This window comes from Caretta caretta, chromosome 1 (genome assembly GCF_965140235.1).
Source record: "Caretta caretta isolate rCarCar2 chromosome 1, rCarCar1.hap1, whole genome shotgun sequence".
Lineage (NCBI taxonomy): Eukaryota > Metazoa > Chordata > Testudines > Cheloniidae > Caretta > Caretta caretta.
Window position 1 is genome coordinate 40,981,367 of NC_134206.1, and position 23,008 is coordinate 41,004,374.

The 23,008-nt window shown below is 43.3% G+C and overlaps 1 protein-coding gene and 3 long non-coding RNA genes across 4 annotated transcripts in view; 2 read left to right on the top strand and 2 right to left on the bottom strand.

The window, feature by feature from the left end:
• Window positions 1-731, bottom strand: part of CRYL1 (crystallin lambda 1) — an 84,685-nt gene extending 83,954 nt beyond the window's left edge. The window contains exon 1 of the mRNA XM_048845360.2: window positions 454-731. The gene's annotated coding sequence lies outside the window, so the exon portion shown is untranslated. The remainder of the gene's footprint in view (window positions 1-453) is intronic.
• A 13-nt stretch (window positions 732-744) lies between these two features.
• LOC142071682 (uncharacterized) lies at window positions 745-17,480 on the top strand. The gene is made up of 3 exons (XR_012667909.1): window positions 745-968; window positions 12,607-12,843; window positions 15,988-17,480. It is a non-coding gene; the product is annotated as an uncharacterized LOC142071682 (long non-coding RNA).
• On the bottom strand, window positions 12,842-16,137 carry LOC142071691 (uncharacterized). The gene is made up of 3 exons (XR_012667910.1): window positions 16,061-16,137; window positions 15,525-15,640; window positions 12,842-14,184 (listed from the first exon to the last, which is right to left on the bottom strand). It is a non-coding gene; the product is annotated as an uncharacterized LOC142071691 (long non-coding RNA).
• A 946-nt stretch (window positions 17,481-18,426) lies between the features above and the next one.
• LOC142071676 (uncharacterized) lies at window positions 18,427-20,941 on the top strand. Its single transcript, XR_012667908.1, has 3 exons — window positions 18,427-18,547; window positions 19,307-19,402; window positions 20,875-20,941. It is a non-coding gene; the product is annotated as an uncharacterized LOC142071676 (long non-coding RNA).
• Window positions 20,942-23,008: the final 2,067 nt, after the last annotated feature.

Below are 23,008 nucleotides of genomic sequence, written 5' to 3' on the forward strand. Positions count from 1 at the left end.
AAGGGAAAGGACATGGCCCAATTTGCTTGGGGTGGGTTTTTGCTCATGGGTTGTGTTGAATCCTGTTGGTGGTGTTTCCCCAACATAATGCCACATTGTTTCTCTCTGTTATCAAAAGGCTTTTGCTACACTGAGACTCTGTGCTTGCGAGAGGGGAAGTATTGCCTCTTAGAGGTGCCCAGGGATAGTGGTATACGTTTGTCCCAGGTCACTGGGTGGGGGCTCAAGACAGTTTTGCATTGTGTTATTGGAATGGAACCCCTAGATACTGAACCCGGCCCTTGTTGCTGCCAACTCTGATGGGCAGAAGGGTTACACTGTGATCCCTGTGGAAAGATCAAAAACCTTAAGCCTATTTAGCAGAGATGTGATGAAAGATTCTGGGCTTAATTAGAAAAAGAAAGAGTTTATCTTGACATATGAGATGTCCAAGTGGAGCAAACATGCACTCACCAAACGGGGCGTTCTTTTCTTCTCTCAATGCAGAGATTCTTTCTTCTTAGTCTAGAAGCAGTAGGAGAAGCCTTTCACAGTTTCATTGACAGCAGCAAAGATGACCACTCCATTATTTTTTGGAATGTGTTCTCTGTTAAACATGCTCCACTTCTATACCATATAAGGGCAAAAAACCTGATATTGGCTGAAGACAGTAGGCAGGATCTTACTGTAGGGGGAGGAGCTAGGGATCTATAAGAGTAGCTTGGTGAAGCAAAGCAGGGCAGAGCAAATTATTATTTTAAAAAGACTGAAATGGATATATGCAGGAAAGTAAATGTTTGTTTTCTCTCAGGAAAGCAAGGAATCATGTATCTCTAAAATACAAAGTGTTTCTTGAGTTAGGAAAAATTTACCAAACCCACTGGAGTGGAATGAAAACAGAGGCATAGTTCACCTCTGTTAAATATTAAACGCATTACTTGGTCACTAAAGCAATTGGAAACAGCATGTTTCAGTTGAAACAAACTAAGGTACGTTGCTAGTTACAATACTAAAAGCTCAGACAAAACTGATCATGCTGAAAAATGAAAAGTTAATTAAAATGCTTTTGTTTCAGTAACATTTATCCATATTTTATAAAGTTAAATGTAGCCAGTAATGTTCAATGCAAATTATGTGATTCTAACTTATTACCAATCTTATATGTAAAAATACTATGATCCTGTAAAAAGCTGTCTACATGAGGCAAAAGAGCAAGTGTATTAGGAAGATAGATGTTACAAAGGACATGCTATAAATGTGATTTTACAGAAAAATGTTTTAAAGATGGATTTCCTTGTTAGATAACATCTGCTTTACACACAAACTACAACACAAGCACTGTTCATAATCAAGATTTTTTTCACTATATATTTTAGACTTATTTATTTTCAAATTCCATATTGGATCAGTTTATGTATTTAGGTAAAGTGAGACTACACTGAATTGCTGTTTGGAATAGAATACTATATATACACACTAGATCACCTAGGCTCATAACTATATTACTGTGATTAATTTTGCTTTTGTGCTGTATATTTTACTTTTCTAGATCAGTTTTTAAAAATATCTGCTGTTGACCATTTTTAGTGTAATATGGAAGACAAGGAAAAAATGTCATTGCAGTACTCCCTCATTAAAGGGCCCAATTCTGAAAACGTTATTGGGCCTACTGCTTACTGCTGGTACCATGAGTAGCCTTATTGTTGTCCAGTACTATTTTCTGACTTTTATTCTCTTAAATCAAAAAACAAAATAATATCAATACACTTTATAAATAAATCTTTTAGAAAGCCAGGCGTGCAAATACTTCCTACCATTATTTTAATTGGGCTACATTTCACATACTCACAGACCAAAAAAAGCTTTTTTAAGTTAAAGTTGCTATAATAAGTACTATGCATTGGAAGAAATAAATATCAAGAATGGTGAAAAAAATTGAGTATGGATAAAGAGTTGATGTGTATATAGATTCAAATATCCATATTGTTCATGTACTCTAACAAGAAACATATACATATAACAGGCAACATAAAACACATCTTGCAAGCTCTTTTCCCCAAGATATAGCAATCAAGAAGCTTATCAGTTAATTTATTAAATAACGTTTTAAAAGACTCATTTCAATACATTATCTGTATTGATTGTAGCTGTCTAGTAGCCAACTCCATAAGCAATAGCCTTTGCAGCATATTATATGTAATAATTAATTAGGCAGATATTGCACAATGAACACCCCCCCTCCCTTAGAACTTACAAGGTTTGCATGGACTCCCACAAATACTGGAGTGCAGCACATAAAGCATTGTGGGATAAAACAACAGTGATTACATGACCCTTGGGGTAAGTTTGTTGTCTGTAGCATGTGTGTTTGTGGGGTGCTTGCTGCTTAATTGAAATATGGTGTGGTGTGTTCGTTTGGGGGATCACATGCCAAGCCTAGGGGACTGGTAGGCAAGGCTGAGAGCTTCTTAACAAGGCTTTGATCCCTAAGCCCGTTAGCATCCATCAACCCTTAACCAGGGGGCAGGGCTACTGAGGAAGTCTAGGGCTTTAAAAAGCCTGCTCCTAAGCAACCAGAGGAGTTAGTAAACAGGGGAGTTTTGCGAGGGAGTTTAGAAGGGGAGGGTGAGGGGGAAGCTAGATATACTTAACATTCTTTAAACTTAAGGCAATAAACACCCCTGATAAAAACAAAACAACAAAGGAAGGAGCGGCAGGAGTAAACAGAGAATGCAGGCAGAAGTCCATCAACAGAGTTGGGGCTATCTAGTTTATTTGCATTCCGTGTACCATGTATGATTATCTGCCCTATAGACAGGTGGCGTATGTGTGCATTTGGTGCCAGGAGCTCCTGGCCCTCAAAGACTGTGTATGGGCTATGGAGGCTAGAGTGCTGAGCTAAGGGAGACAGACAGTTACATATATGAGACTTTCCAGGACACAGTAGAATGGTTAAAAAGAAAAGGAGTACTTGTGGCACCTTAGAGGCTAACCAATTTATTTGAGCATGAGCTTTCGTGAGCTACAGCTCACTTCATCAGATGTTTACCGTGGAAACTGCAGCAGACTTTATATACACACAGAGAATATGAAACAATACCTCCTCCCACCCCACTGTCCTGCTGGTAATAGCTTATCTAAAGTGATCAACAGGTGGGCCATTTCCAGCACAAATCCAGGTTTTCTCACCCTCCACCCCCCCACACAAATTCACTCTCCTGCTGGTGCTAGCCCATCCAAAGTGACAACTCTTTACATAATCAAGTCGGGCTATTTCCTGCATAGATCCAGGTTTTCTCACATCCCCCCCACCCCCATACACACACAAACTCACTCTCCTGCTGGTAATAGCTCATCTAAACTGACCACTCTCCAAGTTTAAATCCAAGTTAAACCAGAACATCTGGGGGGGGGGGGGGGGGTAGGAAAAAACAAGAGGAAACAGGCTACCTTGCATAATGACTTAGCCACTCCCAGTCTCTATTTAAGCCTAAATTAATAGTATCCAATTTGCAAATGAATTCCAATTCAGCAGTTTCTCGCTGGAGTCTGGATTTGAAGTTTTTTTGTTTTAAGATAGCGACCTTCATGTCTGTGATTGCGTGACCAGAGAGATTGAAGTGTTCTCCGACTGGTTTATGAATGTTATAATTCTTGACATCTGATTTGTGTCCATTTATTCTTTTACGTAGAGACTGTCCAGTTTGGCCAATGTACATGGCAGAGGGGCATTGCTGGCACATGATGGCATATATCACATTGGTGGATGTGCAGGTGAACGAGCCTCTGATAGTGTGGCTGATGTTATTAGGCCCTGTGATGGTGTCCCCTGAATAGATATGTGGGCACAATTGGCAACGGGCTTTGTTGCAAGGATAAGTTCCTGGGTTAGTGGTTCTGTTGTGTGGTATGTGGTTGTTGGTGAGTATTTGCTTCAGGTTGCGGGGCTGTCTGTAGGCAAGGACTGGCCTGTCTCCCAAGACTTGTGAGAGTGTTGGGTCATCCTTTAGGATAGGTTGTAGATCCTTAATAATGCGTTGGAGGGGTTTTAGTTGGGGGCTGAAGGTGACCGCTAGTGGCATTCTGTTATTTTCTTTGTTAGGCCTGTCCTGTAGTAGGTAACTTCTGGGAACTCTTCTGGCTCTATCAATCTGTTTCTTTACTTCTGCAGGTGGGTATTGTAGTTGTAAGAAAGCTTGACAGAGATCTTGTAGGTGTTTGTCTCTGTCTGAGGGGTTGGAGCAAATGCGGTTGTATCGCAGAGCTTGGCTGTAGACAAGATGGATCGTGTGGTGTGGTCAGGGTGAAAGCTGGAGGCATGCAGGTAGGAATAGCGGTCAGTAGGTTTCCGGTATAGGGTGGTGTTTATGTGGCCATTGTTTATGTTTATTAGCACTGTAGTGTAGAATGGTTCTACCCCTGGTCTGACAGCCTCTGTGCTGTTGAGGAGGATGAAAGTCTCAGGGAAGGAAAACATCCAACTGGAGCAGAGGGAAACGATCCCATAGTTGGGACCCTCCTTCCAGATGATGTCATAGTATCCTCTCGCACTAAGGATACCTCTCCGGGGAGGGAACTCGAGGTATTAGGAAGAGACAGGTAATAGTTATAGAGGATTCAATCATTAAAAACTTAGATAACTGGGTTTGCGATGACTGGGAGAATTGTATGGTGACTTGCCTGCCTGGTGCAAAGGTTGCGGATCTCTCGAGACATCTAGATAAGTGTGCTGGGGAGGAGCTGGTGGTCATGGTACATGTAGGTACCAATGACATAGTGAAGGAAAGGAGAAAGGTCCTGGAGGCCAAATTTAGGGAAGAGATTGAAGGTCCAGGAACTCCATGGTAGCAGTCTCTGAAATGCTTCCAGTTCCACACGCAGGGCTAGTTAGGAAAAATGGCAGGGTCTCAATGCATGGATGAGGTGATGGTGTAGGGAAGAGGGGTTTAGATTTATCAGGAATTGTGGAAACTTTTGGAAAAGGGGGAGCCTATACAGGAAGGATGGGCTCCACCTAAACTGAAATGGAACCAGATTGCTGGTACTTAACATTGAAAAGGTTGTAGAGCAGTTTTTAAACTAAGGGCTGGGGGAAAGCTGACAGGTGCAGAGGAGCATGTGGTTCGAACAGAGACATCCCTTAGGAGAGGATCTATTAATGGAGATTCTCTATGTGCTAGAAGGAGAAGATGGAAGACGATAAAATACCGTTAGGATCTGATGAGAAACAGTCAAATTAAAAAGAGTCCCATTCAATTACATCATGTAATGGCAGACAGCTAAAAGTGACAGTTTTTTACAGTACTTATACACAAATGCTAGAAGTCTAAATAATAAGATGAGTGAACTAGAGTGCCTCGTATTAAATGAGGATATTGATATAATAGGCATCACAGAAACTTGATGGAAGGGGGATAATCAATGGGACACAGTAATACTAGGGTACAAAATATATCGGATGGACAGAACAGGCTGTGCTGGTGGGGGAGAGGTACTATATGTGAAAGAAAGCATAGAATCAAGTAAAGTAAAAGTCTTAAATGAACCAAACTGTACCATAGAATCTTTATGGATAGTAATTCCATGCTTGAATAATAAGAATATAGCAGTAGAGATATATTACTGACCACCTAACCAGGATGGTGATAGTGACTGTGAAATGTTCAGGAAGATTAGAGAGGCAATAAAAATAAAAACCCCAATAATAATGGGAGATGTCAACTATTGTCATATTGACTGGGTATGTCACTTCAGGATGGGATGCAGAGATAAAGTTTCTTGACACTGTAAATGACTGCTTCTTGGAGCAGCTAGTCCTGTAACCCATGAGACGAGAGAGAATTCTTGATTTAGTCCTAAGTGGAGCACAGGATCTGGTCCAAGAGATGAATACAGCTGGACCGCTTGGTAATAGTGACCATAATATAATTAAATATAACATTCCTATGGCGGGGAAAACACCACAGCAGCCCAACACGGTAGCATTTAATTTCAGAAAGGGAAACTACACAAAAATGAGGAAGTTAGTTAAAAAGACATTAAAAGGCACAGTGCCAAAAGTGAAATCCCTGCAAGCTGCATGAAGACTTTTTAAAGACATCATAATAGAGGCTCAACTTAAATGTATACCTCAAATTAAAAAACATAGTAAGAGAACAAAAAAAGTGCCACCGTGGCTAAACAACAAAATAAAAGATGCAGTGAGAGGCAAAAAGGCATTCTTTAAAAAGTGGAAGTTAAATCTTAGTGAGGAAAATAGAAAGGAGCATAAACGCTGGCAAGTGAAGTGTAAAAATATAATTAGGAAGGCCAAAAAAAATTTGAAGAACAGATACCTTTTGAATCTTTGGCTAATAGCAAAAAAAATTTTAAGTACATCAGAAGCAGGAAGCCTGCAAAACAACCAGTGGGGCCACTGGATGATTGAGATGCTAAAGGAGCACTCAAGGACCATTGCAGAGAAACTAAATGAATTCTTTGCATTGGTCTTCACGGCTGAGGATGTGAGGAAGATTCCCAAACCTGAGCCATTCTTTTTAGGTGACAAATCTGAGGAACTGTCCCAGATTGAGGTGTCATTAGAGGAAGTTTTGGAACAAATTGATAAATTAAACAGTAAGAAGACACCAGGTCCAGATGGTATTCACCCAAGAGTTCTGAAGGAACTCAAATGTGAAATTACAGAACTACTAACTGTAGTCTGTAACCTATCATTAAATCAGCTTCTGCACCAAATGACTGGAGGATAGCTAATGTGACACCAATTTTAAAAAGGGCTCCAGAGGTGATCCTGTCAATTACAGGCAGGTAACCCTGACTTCAGTATCAGGGAAACTGGTTGAAGCTATAGGAAAGAACAGAATTGTCAGATACATAGATGAAGATAATTTCTTGGGGAAGAGTCAGCATAGTCTTTGTAAAGGGAAATCATGCCTCACCAATCGACCAGAATTCTTTGAGGAGGTCAACAAGCATGTGGACAAGGGGGATCCAGTGGATATAGTGTACTTAGATTTTCAGAAAGCCTTCGACAAGTCCCTCACCAAAGGCTCTTAAGCAAAGTAAGATGTCGTCGGATAAGAGGGAAGATCTTCTCATGGATTGGTAACTGGTTAAAAGATAGGAAACAAAGGGTAGGAATAAACTGTCAGTTTTCAGAATGGAGAGAGGTAAATAGTGGTATCCCCCAGGTATCTGTACTGGCACCAATACTGTTCAACATATTTATAAATGATCTGGAAAAAAGGGTAAACAGTGAGGTGGCAAAATTTGCAGGTGATACAAAACTACTCAAGATAGTTAAGTCCAAAGCAGACTGTGAAGAGCTACAAAGGGATCTCACAAAACTGGGTGATTAGGGAAGAAAATAGCTGGTGAAATTCACTGTTGATAAATGCAAAGTAATGCACAGTGGAAAACATAATCCAAAATATTCATACAAAACGATGGATCTGAATCAGCTGTTATCACTCAAAAAAGAGATCTTGGAGTCACTGTGGATAGTTCTCTGAAAACATCCACTCAATGTGCAGCGGCAGTCAAAAAAGCTAAAAATGTTGGGAATCAGTGAGAAAGGGATAGATAAGAAGACAGAAAATATCATATTGCCTCTATATAAATCCATGGTACGCCCATATCTTGAATACTGTGTGCAGGTATGGTTGCCCCACCTCAAAAAAGATATATTGGAACTGGAAAAGGTTCAGAAAAGGACAACAAAAATTATTAGGGGTATGGAACAGCTTCTGTATGAGGAGAGATTAATAAGATTTGGACTTTTCAGCTTGGAAAAGAGATGTCTATGGGGGGATATGATAGAGGTCTATAAAATCATGACTGGTATGGAGAAAGTAAATAAGGAAGTGTTATTTACTCCTTCTCATAACACAAGAAGTAGGGTCACCAAATGAAATTAATAGGCAGCAGCTTTAAAACAAACAAAAGGAAGTATTTCTTCACACAATGCACAGTCAATCTGTGGAACTGGTTGCCAGAGGATGTTGTGAAGGACAAAAAGTATACCTGGGTTCAAAAGAGAATTAGATAAATTCATGGAAGATAGGTCTATTAATGCCAGTTAGCCAAGCGCATGCAACCCCATGCTGTAGGTGTCTCTAAGCCTCAGACTGCCAGATGTTGGGCCTGGATGACAGGGGATGGATCACTTGGTAATTGATAATTGCTCTCTTCTGTTCATTCCCTTTGAAGGAGTTGTTATAAACACTGGGATTAGGCCTTGTCTATACAACAAAGATAACCATGTTTAAACATGGTTGTAGACAAACCACATTATAACTTTTTTAAAAACTGCCTCTGTAGACAAAAAAATAAAAACAATACCAGAAATCTATAAGAAAACTATGTTTTAACACTGATAGCTACCTAGGCTAAAATATGGTTCCTTAACATGGCTAAAACAGTGGAGGGAGGGGTTCTTTCCACATGGGAAAGAATAAACATGTTATAACATGGCTTAGGTATAACCATATTAAACATGTTTATTACTGTTGTATATATGGGGCTGTAGAATGCAGAAGTCCCTTATTCTCAGTCCAGTGTTTAGTCCACTAGATCACACTTCCTCTCGCTATTTTTGGCTTCCTCTTCTTGACGCTACAGTGGCTATCAACAGGTGAGTCAGCTCAGCTACCAGCAGACAGCTAGAAGGGAACTGTGGCAGCTGTACTACTAGCAACAGAATCCTGAAAGGCAGTGCCTCATAAAAAGCCATGAACTGAATGGGCATTCTGCCAAAAATCAAAGTACCTTTGGCTCTGGTTTACGTGGACACCAGAGGCCAGCTACAGGGAGGGACTATAAATACTATGATCTTTAGAAAGACTATAATCTGATGACAAACTTTCAATCACAGCAAACAGTTTATATCGGGATATCTTTGCCAGGAAAGGGGACAGAAAACTACATTTTTAAAAAATGAAGTAGTGGGGTAAGGGGGAGGGGGAAAAGTTGCCATGGCCTTTGCAGGGCCTAGAAACTAGCTCTCAATTGTGCCATTTATTTACAAAATTGTATCAACTTAAATGTCTAAATCCTAGATTGCAAAGTCTCTAGAACAGGTTTTCTCAACTTGTGGGTCATGAGTCATGACCCAAAATTAAATCACCAGAATGTGTTGAAGGGACATGGAGGCTCTTAAGGGGAAGAGAGGAGTTGGGTCCTGTTTCCACAGAGGTGTGGAAGGCTTGTGGTGGAAGGGGTTCAGACCCTACACCTATGTCACAGCTGCAGTCCCTGCGGCTCCAAATCTGGGGCTGACGGGGCTCGGCTTCCCACTCTGGGAGTTGCTACCTCTTTCAGGGGTCATAGCACCACTCAGGTTTGGCCCTCCATCATGATGATGGAGAACCAGCCATGCCAAATTTGAGTGAATGGTACTGTGATCCCAGGTGCCAGTTTGCAATGCCACTTATACAAATTTGGCCTGGCTGGCCCCCCTGAGTGATGCTACGACCCTGTATGTCACAACACCCAGAGCAGGAAGCCAAGTCCAGCCAGACCTATGGGGCAGGAGCTCAAACTACGGTACACATAGTGTACTTATTATATTAATGTGTATATTATATACTGTGGGTAAGAATATTAAGTAAATGAGGTTCATTTATTTGTTTTGCTCTAAAGCTATTTATTAGGTTGTGACAGGCTATCAAGTTTACAAATTGTTCCTGAGCCCAAAAAGGCTGAGAACCACTTTTCTAGGGCAGGGATTTTCTTCTGTTATTTATTTGTATAAGGTATAGTACAAGAAGCTCTTAATTCCTCTCTGGGATCCTGAGCCACTACAGCTATGGAAAGAATAAAAAGGTACAATTCCTATAAGTTAGTGTCATTAATTAACCTGAGTGTCCAATACCTTCAGAGTGTAGCCTCTCCCAGCCCTCAAGACAGCCAGAGAATTACAGCTGACCTATGTTCTTCTATTAAGTAAACATGGTACAACTTGTTCCTTGCTATAATCTAAACTAGGTTAAAATGTACCATAACCATTTAAAAACATGTATCAGTCAACAATCTGGAGATGATTAGTTTGTTTCATTAAAGATATCTTGCTATTAAGAAGCACCTTTGGCCCAGCTACTTAAGGGTTTTTAAGAGTAACAGCCGTGTTAGTCTGTATTCGCAAAAAGAAAAGGAGTACTTGTGGCACCTTAGAGACTAACCAATTTATTTGAGCATGAGCTTTCGTGAGCTACAGCTCACTTCATCGGATGCATACCGTGGAAACTGCAGCAGACTTTATATACACACAGAGAATATGAAACAATACCTCCTCCCACCCCACTGTCCTGCTGGTAATAGCTTATCTAAAGTGATCATCAAGTTGGGCCATTTCCAGCACAAATCCAGGTTTTCTCACCCTCCACCATGATTTCAACAACTTCCATCCCACCATCAACCTCAGCCTGGTCCAGTCCACACAAGAGATCCACTTCCTGGACACTACAGTGCTAATAAACAATGGTCACATAAACACCACCCTATACCGGAAACCTACTGACCGCTATTCCTACCTACATGCCTCCAGCTTTCACCCTGACCACACCACATGATCCATCGTCTACAGCCAAGCTCTGCGATACAACTGCATTTGCTCCAACCCCTCAGACAGAGACAAACACCTACAAGATCTCTGTCAAGCTTTCTTACAACTACAATACCCACCTGCGGAAGTAAAGAAACAGATTGATAGAGCCAGAAGAGTTCCCAGAAGTTACCTACTACAGGACAGGCCTAACAAAGAAAATAACAGAACGCCACTAGCCGTCACCTTCAGCCCCCAACTAAAACCCCTCCAACGCATTATTAAGGATCTACAACCTATCCTAAAGGATGACCCAACACTCTCACAAATCTTGGGAGACAGGCCAGTCCTTGCCTACAGACAGCCCCACAACCTGAAGCAAATACTCACCAACAACCACATACCACACAACAGAACCACTAACCCAGGAACTTATCCTTGCAACAAAGCCCGTTGCCAACTGTGCCCACATATCTATTCAGGGGACATCATCACAGAGCCTAATAACATCAGCCACACTATCAGAGGCTCGTTCACCTGCACATCCACCAATGTGATATATGCCATCATGTGCCAGCAATGCCCCTCTGCCATTTACATTGGTCAAACTGGACAGTCTCTACGTAAAAGAATAAATGGACACAAATCAGATGTCAAGAATTATAACATTCATAAACCAGTCGGAGAACACTTCAATCTCTCTGGTCACGCAATCACAGACATGAAGGTCGCTATCTTAAAACAAAAAAACTTCAAATCCAGACTCCAGCGAGAAACTGCTGAATTAGAATTCATTTGCAAATTGGATACTATTAATTTAGGCTTAAATAGAGGCTATTGCCAGCAGGAGAGTGAGTTTGTGTGTGTGTCCCTGGAAAAAAAGGGGGGGGAGTGAGAAAGCCTGGATTTGTGCTGGACATGGCCCACCTTGATTACCATGCACATTGTAGGGAGAGTGGTCACTTTGGATGAGCTATTACCAGCAGGAGAGTGAGTTTGGTGTGTGTATGGGGGTAGGGGGGTGAGAAAACCTGAATTTGTGCTGGAAATGGCCCACCTTGATTATCATGCACATTGTGGGGAGAGTGGTCACTTTGGATGAGCTATTACCAGCAGGAGAGTGAGTTTGTGTGTGTGTGTTTTTGGAGGGGGGTGAGGGGGTGAGAGAACCTGGATTTGTGCAGGAAAATGGCCCAACTTGATTATCATGCACATTGTGTAGAGAGTTGTCACTTTGGATGGGCTATTACCAGCAGGAGAGTGAATTTGTGTGTGGGGGGGTGGAGGGTGAGAAAACCTGGATTTGTGCTGGAAATGGCCCAACTTGATGATCACTTTAGATAAGCTATTACCAGCAGGACAGTGGGGTGGGAGGAGGTATTGTTTCATATTCTCTGTGTGTATATAAAGTCTGCTGCAGTTTCCACGGTATGCATCCGATGAAGTGAGCTGTAGCTCACGAAAGCTCATGCTCAAATAAATTGGTTAGTCTCTAAGGTGCCACAAGTTCTCCTTTTCTTTTTAAGGGTTTTTAGGCTCCTAACTTCCATTGAAATCAATAGAAGCAAAACAGGAATGTTTGCCTCACTAAGATCCCACCTATTCATGAACTATTGCCAGTGTCCTTCCAACCTGCCACGTGCACATTCAACAGTTATCTTGCACCTGCTCAGAGAGTAATTAAATCGTTCCTTGATGCTGTCCAGTATCTGGTGTATGGTTTCACGAACCAGGGATACAAAGGGTAGGGCAGCTTCCCCAGAATCACTAGTGGCATTTGTGACAGTTTGTTCCCCGTTGTTCATCCTTTTTACAAAACTATGATAAATCTTGTACAAAGTTATTCCTTGTGACATATCATTTGAAACCTTATAATTTGCTGATCATCATTGTCCTGGTAAAATGTGTATGGCAACATTGTATGTAAAGTTATAAGATTTTACTGTATGACATTGCTGAGACATGATCCAAGTTTAGAAAAGCAGGAGGCACCAGTTCCTCAGAGGCAAAAGGCAAACTGATGCCTCAACCAAGTGTCAACAAAATCAAATGGACTATCACCTGGTTAAGCGGCCATTCTTTGGCAGGAAGAAGAGTGTGAGTGAGAAACTTACATCTTGGCTAACAGACTTGTTGTCGCCTGAACCCCAGCTGGAGATAATTCTCAAAGAAGAGAAATGCTATAAGAAGGGAGAACAGAAGACACAAAACACATCTCACATCGGCTCATGGCAGCAGCAATGTTTGAAAGACAAATGAAGCACCATTGAACTGGGGGAGTGGTCCTGGCTGAAGGAATCCAGACAGAGTGCTGTGAGCATGTGGTGAGAAAAACCTTTTTGCTTCAAGTTCACTTAGCTTTTTAAGTTAGGTATTAGTTTGTGTTTTACCTTTTATTTCTTTGTAACCAATTCTGACTTTTATGCCTCATTATTTGTAATCACTTAAAATTTATCTTTCTGTAGTTGATAAACATGTTTGTGTGTGTTTGGATTGAAGTGTTTGGACTCTCCATGTGAGATAAGAGGGTTTGTATATATCATTTTCTGTTAGTCTGTCATTTCATTTTCTGTGAGCTTGTACTGCCCAGCAGAGGGTGCTGAGCAGTACAAGATGCACATTTCTGGGGACAAGTCTTGTACTGAGAATTTGCCGGTATTGCTCTAGAATATAATTCAGGAGTGGCTGGATAGGAACACACCTATAACTCAGCTGGGAGTAATTTACATGCTAGAGGTTGCCTGTGAGCAGGCCAGGAGAGGTTTCTCTCAAAGCAAAGCAGTGTAAAAGGCACCCCGGCTTGGAGAATTGAGGGAACATAGCTGTCCAGCAGTCCGGATTGTACTCTGGCAAATGTCACTGCATTCTAGCAGTGCTAATGTGGTGGTGCTGGTACAGGATAAGCATCCCTGCTTACATCTTTTCAGAAAGTGCTGTATTCTTAAAGACATGAGCGTCATGTCTTCCCTGACCAGCCATCATTAATGTCAGTGAAACACCCTCCAGTAATACACAAGTGCTTTCATAACCAGGCACAAGTACCCCTTTCTGTTTATGTACTAAGCAGTAAGGTGTGGGGGAGCAGGCAGCAGAATCAGGCTATGCAGCCTATTACCCCACCACAGTTCAGGAAGTCCATTGCTTCAAGTCCCTCTATTATTTCCTGCACATTGCCCAGAGTCACAATACTATACACGTTTAATAGCCACGCACACCTGGATGACAACCGCCCCCACCATGGATTTTCCAACACTGAACTCATTGTCCATTGACTGATAGCAGCCTGGGATTGCAAACTTCTAGAGCACACACTCTTTCCTACAGTCAAAGCAGGCCCCTCTTTTCTACGGTCAAAGCAGCTCTCATTCTGATGTCTCTGCAATGGAGGGCTCAGGCGAGCTCAACACACAACCCCAGGAAAGTGGTCTTTGTATTTTAAAGTTCTACAGCAACTACTGCTCATCTCAGATCTGCCTCACAATATAGTTGCACCACGTCATCCTCATTTCATGGGCCCAGAAGTGCCACTCGATCATGTGGAGCTGATCAGCGAATGCCAGCAGCACCTTGCAATTTTTATGCACTTTCTGCATCATCCATTCTTCCTTCTTGTTTGTCTCATCTTCATCACAGCATCACCAGTTTCTGTGGCAGTCATTGAAGCTCTGCAAAGATAGAAGAATCATGAGACCTGTCTTTAAAACAAACATAATAATGCCAATCTGTTCAAGGTGATCCTGGATGGCAAGATAGACACTGAAAGAGCAGTACAAAGAACCGTGCAAATTTTTAAAAAGTCACAGAAGTTATGGCCTGGAAGAAAGGGAACTGCAGGAATTTAACCCCGAGCTCCCATAATTTTCTGAATGTACTGCTGGTATTCCACAATGCACTGCAAATATTACACAGAAAGGTGTGCACCAGATGGTGGTATTGGGTACACTAGGATACGTAAACATACTGCACCACATCTTTTGCTGACAGAACTTCTGACAGTGAGGAAGCACAGCAACAAAGGCTGCTAAGTGTGCACATGCTCCACTGACATAGAAATGCTGGTAATGTCTACCAGGAAAACTTTCTAGTTTAGACATAGCTTTAGATTGTAAATTCTTTGGTATAGGCTCGGGACCATCTCTCTGTGTTTGTACAATGCCTACCAAAATGGGGTCTGCTCCATGACTAGGGCTCCTAGTCACTATGGCAATATGAATAATAAACAAGTTATAAATATTATGACTTTCTATTATATGCAATATAGAGCAACATAGTAAAAGAGTTGCCAGAATGTGTTACCCACACACTCTAGGGCACCCCACCATTACCCTTCGGTAGGCTCAAGGCATAACCCAGTTAATTTAAGCACCCCAACCCTTACCCAGTTCCTAGGGCTCAGGGTGAAAGGAAACTACCCTTATTCAGTTCCTAGGGCTTAGGGCCACCCTTACCCAATTCCTAGGGCTCAGGGCAAAATCTTCTGCAGGTTTGAGGCCTTTTACCAGTAAAAGAACCTTACACAGTAATATCCTTAACTTCTATTAAGAATTACCAAAACAGAATACACACGCTAAGCATACAATGCTCACCACTCCCAATAAAGCAGACAAACTTTTCTTGGAGGCCAGTCAAGATTAGATCATCCGGGACTCCAGCCTCTGCACTGTATGATTGGCAGGATGCTGAGAGCGGGAGTTAGAAAACATTTCCCATATTGAGGGCATCTCATTTTTTACCTCCCTTTCAAAATGCTTATCTTTCTTCCCAGGTACAACTATAGCAAATTCTGACAGATGATCATCTGTCAGAATTTGCTATCCCTGGATCAGGGGATGAGGAAAGGTGAATGAGGGAAAGCATATTCTGACAGGATATAGGATTAGCATCAGCCGTCCTAATTTTCTGGTCTAAAGGATGAGGAAAGATGAGCAGAAGAATATGCTGCCCCTTGGTAAGCACACAGGCTACAATTTATAAACATGCTTAACGTAACCCATAAAGTACTCACATAGAATCATGGGACTGGAAGGGACCTCAATAGGTCATGCATAACATTAGGAACATACATAAGTGTTTGAAGGATTGGTGTCTTAGATGGTATGATGATGGATGCTACACAGAATCCTAGAAGGATCAAACAGGAATAGTCAACCTACTTTAACCAAAATATTTAGGTGCCTGATCTATCCCAGTGGCCCACACAATTCTCTTGAAGGATCAGGGCCTAAAAGTTTTCACTAGTCTTTTTTCCTATTGATTCATAGATTCCAAGGCCAGAAGGGACCACTGTGATCATCTAGTCTGACCTCCTGTATAACACAGGTCATAGAAATCCCCCACAAATCATCCAATCTTGATTTAAAAATGGTCAGTGATGGAGAATCCACCATGACCAGTGAGAAATTATTCCAATGGTTAATTACTCTCACCATTATAAATGTATGCCTTATTTCCTGTCTGAATTTGTTTAGCTTCAACGAGGGCCGGCTTTACATTTTTTGCCACCCCAAGCAGCACCAAAAAACAAACAAACAAACAAACAACCTGATGAATATGCCGCCGCCGGAGAGAACAGAAACATCGGAGGGAGCTGCCACTGAATTGCCACTGACGGCAAGACCCATGTCAGAAGAGTCGCCACTGAATTGCCTCTGCGGGAAACAACGGAGAGGAGCTGCTGCCAAATTGCCGCCGGGGCTGCTGCCAGAGTTCCACCCCAACGACAGCCGGAGTGCTGCCCCTTCAGCAGCGCCGCCCCAGGCACGAGCTTACTTAGCTGGTGCCTACAGCCGGCCCTGGCTTCAACGTCCAGTCATTGGATTGTGATATATCTTTCTCTGATAGATTAGATATTTGTTCCCTGTGTAGGTAATTGTAGACTAATCAAGTCAGTCCTTAACCTTCTCTTTGTTAAACTAAATACAGTTTGCTCCTTGAGAAAACCACTTAAAGCCAAGTTTTCTAACTCTCTAATCATTCTCGTGGCTTTTCTCTGAGCCCTCTACAATTTAGCAACATCCTTCTTTATTTGTGGTCACCAGAACTGGCTAGAGGATCCAGCAGCAATTGCACCAGTGTCAAATACATGGAAGGGGACTGTTGCCCCCTTACTAACATTCAGTGGGGCTGTTTTAGTTGCTAGCTCCCAATACTAAAAAGGGGAAAGGGTTGGTGGGGAATCAGAACCCTGAGACTGACAGCCCCCAGGAACAATGGGGAGAGGCCAATGCTCCAGGTCAGCCTGAATGACAGGGCGAGCAGGCTAAGCAGGGAGTCAGGAGGCCAAGGAGGTCCCATCCTCTGTGTGAGTTGGATTTGCCTAGGTCAGACAGAGTGGGGCTGAACTAAGGAGAAAGCAGGGGCCCAAGCTAAGCTGGGGAGCAGAGCTGTGCCAGATCCAGAAGGACCAGAAAAAAAGCCCATGAAGCAGGTCAGTGCTGGGAGCAGAGTCACAGAAGCAGCCTGCAGTGCAGATCTGTCCTGGGAGCAGAGCTGCAGCAACCAGAGCCAGAGGGGCCAGAGAAGCAGCCCAGGGAGCTGGAGGCAGAGCAACAGAGACAGAGTGGTGGAGCTGGGTGCGGTGAGCAGCTAGGGAGATCGAGGGGGACCCTGGGCAGCGGGCCCAGCACAGGGAGACACCTCAGCCAAGAGGTTCTGCAGGCCAGGCTTGGATCCAATCCTGACAGGGCGGGGCCGACACTGGAAAGAAGGGTCCTACCACTTAGAGCCTGAGCGTGTGGCCACCACCAGAGCATCCCTGCAGCAAAACCAGGGCCGGAGAAGAAAGCCTGGGACTTACAAGGAACAGACTGTGAACTGCCCTGACATTCCAGAGACACTGTTCGTGATGTTTCCTGCCACAGAGTGGGTTGATGTGTTTCCTTTAACCTTTCCCATTTTTCCTTATTCTTTTTAAAATTAATTGTTGATTAAATAACTTGCATTTGCTTTAACTTGTATGTAATGGTCAGTGGATCAGAGAAGTGCCCAGTGCAGAGAGAGTACCCCGGAGTGGGGACACCCTAGCCCCTGTCCTAGGTGACCACAGCAGGATTGGGGGTTGAGCCCCCCAGGAATCCTGGGCCCAGCCTTGTTGGGGTTACGAGGACTTTGCCAGACAGGAGAGTGGAAGGGGAGCCCTCAAAGGCAGGGAGGCCACTGGGTAAAGGAAGTGGGAGCGAGGACTCAGATCCTTTCACTAACCCCACTTCACCGGGGTAGTGCAGAAGCCAGGAAAGTTCCCCACAATAGCAGGACTATTCCCCTGCTTACATATAGAAGTAAAAATAATCTCTTGACTCTTACTCGATTTGCGTTTATGCACTCCAGGATTGCATTAGCTCTTGGCCACAGCCTGGCCCTGGGCCCTCATGTTCAGCTATTATCCACCCCCAACTCTTTTTCTTCGTGAACTGTGGGTCATGAAGGAGCTTCTCCGTTTTGTGCCTGTTGCTCGCTCCACCTGTCTCCGTTTCCACATTCAGCAAGGCCAGGGTTACTTGTTTGGTATGTTTAGGGGATGGGGTTGGCTTTCCTGAAACTGTCAAGGTTTCACGTCTGAACCTGCCTAACCTAGCAGGGAAAAGGACGACCTGCCTCAGAACCAAGCCTCCAGCAGGCAGGTGTTTACAGCCTCCCTCGCGTGGCACAGCTAGAGGCCGGGGCACTGCGGTAGAGGAGGCCCCTCGGCTCCGCTTTTCGGCCCCGCCCTTTGCTCAGGGAGCAGAATCTGAGGGTCAGGGCCGAGTGTGAGCCACGGCTTCCAGACTTGCTGCTGCGCATGCGCTAATCGCTCGCGCACACTCAGCGCGTGCAGAGCCTCGCAAGTGGCTGTTTCTGACGCTACAGGGGCCTAGGCCCCCGCGAGTCGCTCTCGTCTCTTAGCAACCGGACGCACTGCCCCCTCCCGTTCCGCTCGCCGCGGTGCGTTCTGGGATGGGATCGTGGGCGCGACCACTGCCCGGAGCCCGTGCGGTGCGGGCCTGTTACCGGCTCCCCTGCTAGCGGTAACAGGGCGGGCTCCCGGACCAGGTAGAAGGTGGAGCGGGAAGATGACGGGGCTGGAGTCGATACAGCAGCAGCAGCAGCTGCGGAGCCCGCATGGGGGGGGGCAGTGCTGGGGAACCGGGGGCCAACGGGGAATCGCGCCGTTACACAGTCTAACGGTTTCCTTTCCCTCCCCTCCCCGCGCCATTGGCGGTAGCCCTGGCTCCTGGGGAGAGAGCCCATGTTTCCCGCTGTGTCTGGGCGCTCTGTGCCGCAGTGGGGCCCCTCGCCCTCCGGCCGGGGTAGGGGCCCTGGCTCCCCGCATTTGAGGGGTTCCACAGGTCCCCGCCTCGTTTTGCCCGGCATCGTGTGGCGCTGGCGAGGGGCGCGAGCATTCAGAGATCGGCCTGTTCGAGCTTCAGTTCTGTACCTCTGCCAGAGCGGGGGCCGGCCACAGGCAGGGCCGGACTCGCTGGAGCATCGGGCCAATTATTAGTCCCTTTTCCTGACCCCCGGGTGCTTCAGATCTGCTCAGAAGCTCTTTGACCTCAGCGGGGCTTGTTACTTCTTCAGACAGACTCGATTTCAAGTGGACTGTGTCCCTTTAAATCTACGCTGAAGCTGTTTGTCCAGGTTTAATTCAAAACCTGCTGAAGTCAGGGGTCAATTTCAGTGAGGTTTGGATTAGGTCTAAAGTTTTAGCTCTTGTGAATGGAAAAAGCTCAGTACTATTCATGATTTTACAATTGTAAGGAGACTTTTGATAATGCTGAGAAAATATTTGGCATAATTAATGTTTCTCAGGTAAAAATGATGCAAAATGTCCACCTGGCACCTAAAGCAGATGAAGAGGATCTTTATTCTGGCTACAATGATTATAACCCCACCTTTGACACAGAGGTACATCTACTTACCATTTCTCAGTTTTTATGTGTGTAGGCCATGCCTTTGTGCATGATATAAGGCAATCTTCACTGGAGTTGGCATTCTGATGGTGCTTTAGATATGATCAGAAACAAACCAGCAAGCATTGCTGCTTTGAAGTTAGTTTTCCTCCACCCATCCATACAGATTTATCAACAATCTCAGAGATCATTTTGAGTGGTTACAATTTCATTGGTGGGTTTCTGTTCTGAGATAGACACTGGTTGAAGGTGTATAACAAAACTGTTTGCTGTTAAGATTTTAATATATGAAATATTAAATTGTAACTGTTTAAAAGTAGAGGTTTTAGTAGGTTTGTGTTTTGGCATCTGTGGTGAAGTCCTAGCCCCACTGAATTCTATGGGAGTTTTGACATCACCTTCAATGGGATTGTGATCACATTGTGATTTTTTTTTTAGTCAAATTTACATATTAAATAGAATAAAATCACTAATTTATCAAAATAAAATTATATTCGGAAAACTACTGTTGCATAAAATCATTTTAACCCAATTAAATAAGAATGCAGACTAAGCATTCAGTCAATAGCTTCTGTTCAGTGTTGAACTACTTAAACTTCTTAGGTCCAGCATTCTAGAACTCATTTATTTTACCCTAAAACTGTCCCTCACCACATGTACCTTTATATGAAATAATGGAATCGTAGAAATAAATGATGTAAAAGACATAATAGGTCATCTAGTCCATTGATCATTATAGTGTATTTTCAATATATTGTTTCCTCCTCCATAAGCTAGTGAGATTTATACTACACCTTGCATGTTTAAATATATAAATAGCGCAATATCCAATATATGTTTGTTTTAAAATTTCCTCACTGGAATAGCAATATGAGATACACACTAGGATCAGTTAAGAATTCAAATTAGTACAGCCCTTTAGACTGAAATAAAAATGCTGTGTATGGTAACTACTAAGTATTATAAATCAAGCTCAGTTTTCTCCCAATGTTTTACTATTCAGTGGTTACTCTGTTTTGATATTGCTTTGTGTAAACTAAAAGTTCTTTAAGTTGTACAATCATAGCTTATTGACACTACAAACTGTAATTTGGCAATATCCAAGGGCATCCTAACACAGGGGCTAGTGCCCCCACAGTGGAAATATTGTAGGAGGTCCATTCCCACATATACTTGTGCATGCCTGGTGGGGATGAAGGGGAGGCAGAGGCGAGGGTGGGACCAAGAGGGGCTGAAGGGACTGCTGCAGGGCCCAAAATCAGTCCTGGGAACAGATAGGAACTCCCAAGCTCCCCTTTCCAGCCTGGAACCGGTTTCCCCCCCAGCCAAGTCTCAGTACCTCCTTTCACTCCCTCTCCCATTCCTCATCTCCCTGGCAATAATAAAGTACTGTAGGAGCAAATTAGGTACCTATTTTTTTTTTGTTTGTTTTCTTTGGATAGTTCTTACATTTTTATTTTGTTTCAGGATTTAGAAAATGACACAGCTTTTCAGCAGGCTGTGAGAACTAGTCATGGTAGAAGACCCCCAGTAAGTAAATTTTAAAATATGTTGCAATTTTTCTAAACATTCTCAGGAAGTTTGGGTTCTAATCTTGGCTTTGCCACCCACTGCCTTTAAACAAGTCTCAAGCTCAGTGTATTGCTAAAATGATGATGGAATGTTTAGCCATTTGTGAGATACAAGGCCAAAATTATTAGAGCTACAGCATGAGATTTTAAACTTCCACCATTCAGTAAGTATAGTTCTTATACATGATTATTTCTTAAATATTTGGATGGGGAAAAGTTGGGGGGGGGAGGAGGCGGGGGAGAAGGCAAGGCATCCACAGTCAGCCTGTGGAACTTTTGCCAGAGGATGTTGTGAAGGCCAAGATTAACGGTTCAAAAAAGAACTAGATAAATTCATGGAGGATAGGTCCATCTGTTGCTGTTAGCCAGGATGGGCAGGGATGGTGTCCCTAGCCTCTGCTTGCCAGAAGCTGGGAATGGGCGACAGCGGATGGATCACTTGATGATTACCTGTTCTGTTCATTCCCTCTGAAGCACCTGGCATTTGCCATTGTCGGAAGATAGGATACTGGGCTAGATGGACCTTTGGTCTGACCCACTATGGCCGTTCATATGTTTATCTGTCAGGGGGTGAGCCTCTCCAGCACACCCCTATGTGGCCTCCCCCTTAGGTTCTTTCAATCAATTACAAGATTTACACTGACCTAAGAGAATGCACCCCTCTGTGGGGTCTGATTTATTAAGTTTCTACAAAGTGTGACTTACCTGGAGGAACTAACAAAAGTCACCTTGCTCTGACTCCTTATAAGACTCCTCATCAGCTCTTTGTCCCATTTCAGGAGACCTTCTCCTGGAGCTCAGGTTATGCTTCAGACAGTCCCTCCTTGGGCAGGGTATACATTAATGAAACACCTAGTCAGTCACTCTCCTCATAGCAAGAGCCTCAGCCCTCCTCTTGGGGCTAGGTTATAATTAGCCAGCTGTAGGGCCTTAACCAGCTTCTGCCTCAGCTGCCCCGTTTTCATCAGTTAATCCTGAGGCTAGCAGGATCCAGCAGGCAGCCTTCTCCCCACTTATGCAGGGACCTTCTTACTCTCTTCAGAGTCTGCAGGCATCTCCCTGAGATGACAGAGGATACAGCATTTATGCTGGTCCCCTTCTCCCAGCTCGTTCCAGTTGGTGGGGGGCTCTGCCCTCCTCTGCAAGGCTCCTGCCCCAGGCCCTTAAAGATACAATGACAGGATTTCCTTCCAGGCAGTGTTCATTCCCAGGACCACTTCCTTTACATATCCCCTTTAGTCTTATGTTGGATCCTTCAAATCCATAAAAGGGCCATACCACATGGCAGAGTGGCCTGACCACTAGGCACTACTGCCTTGTTCCTATATGATAAAATGAGCCAGATGCTGATTACAATGAAGTAACAGATTCTAAAAAAGGTCCTCGCATAATGCATCCAACCAGAAGGAAGTTGGCCTTGACATGGTTCCTCAAGCGTGGGATGGAGAATGGAGTATAATATACAGAACTCTGGAGTGTTGTTGCAATTTAATTTTATTCAAATGACTTTGGTTACTTTTATTTAGTTATGACTTCAAAACTCTTACATCCTTTTTCAAAAGAAATGGAAAATTGACATGTAGACCCTACTTTTGAAATGTATATTCTGTTGTAATGACTGTGTGCTTCTAAACAAGAGCTGAAACCATTAAGAATCATGTGCAATTTAATCACCAGAAAGGTACATATTTTAAAGAGGGAGCTATGGTTTATACAAATAAAACTGAACATAGAGACATAACTATAGAACTTTCTGTACTTTTTTTAATGCATGATCATTTCTGTGAACTTGTTTTATTAACCTATGTAAAAAGACTGAGTAATCACATTTGGATTAATTATGGTTTGTTTTAGAATCTTTATGGATAGTAATTCCATGCTTGAATAATAAGAATATAGCAGTAGAGATATATTACTGACCACCTAACCAGGATGGTGATAGTGACTGTGAAATGTTCAGGAAGATTAGAGAGGCAATAAAAATAAAAACCCCAATAATAATGGGAGATGTCAACTATTGTCATATTGAC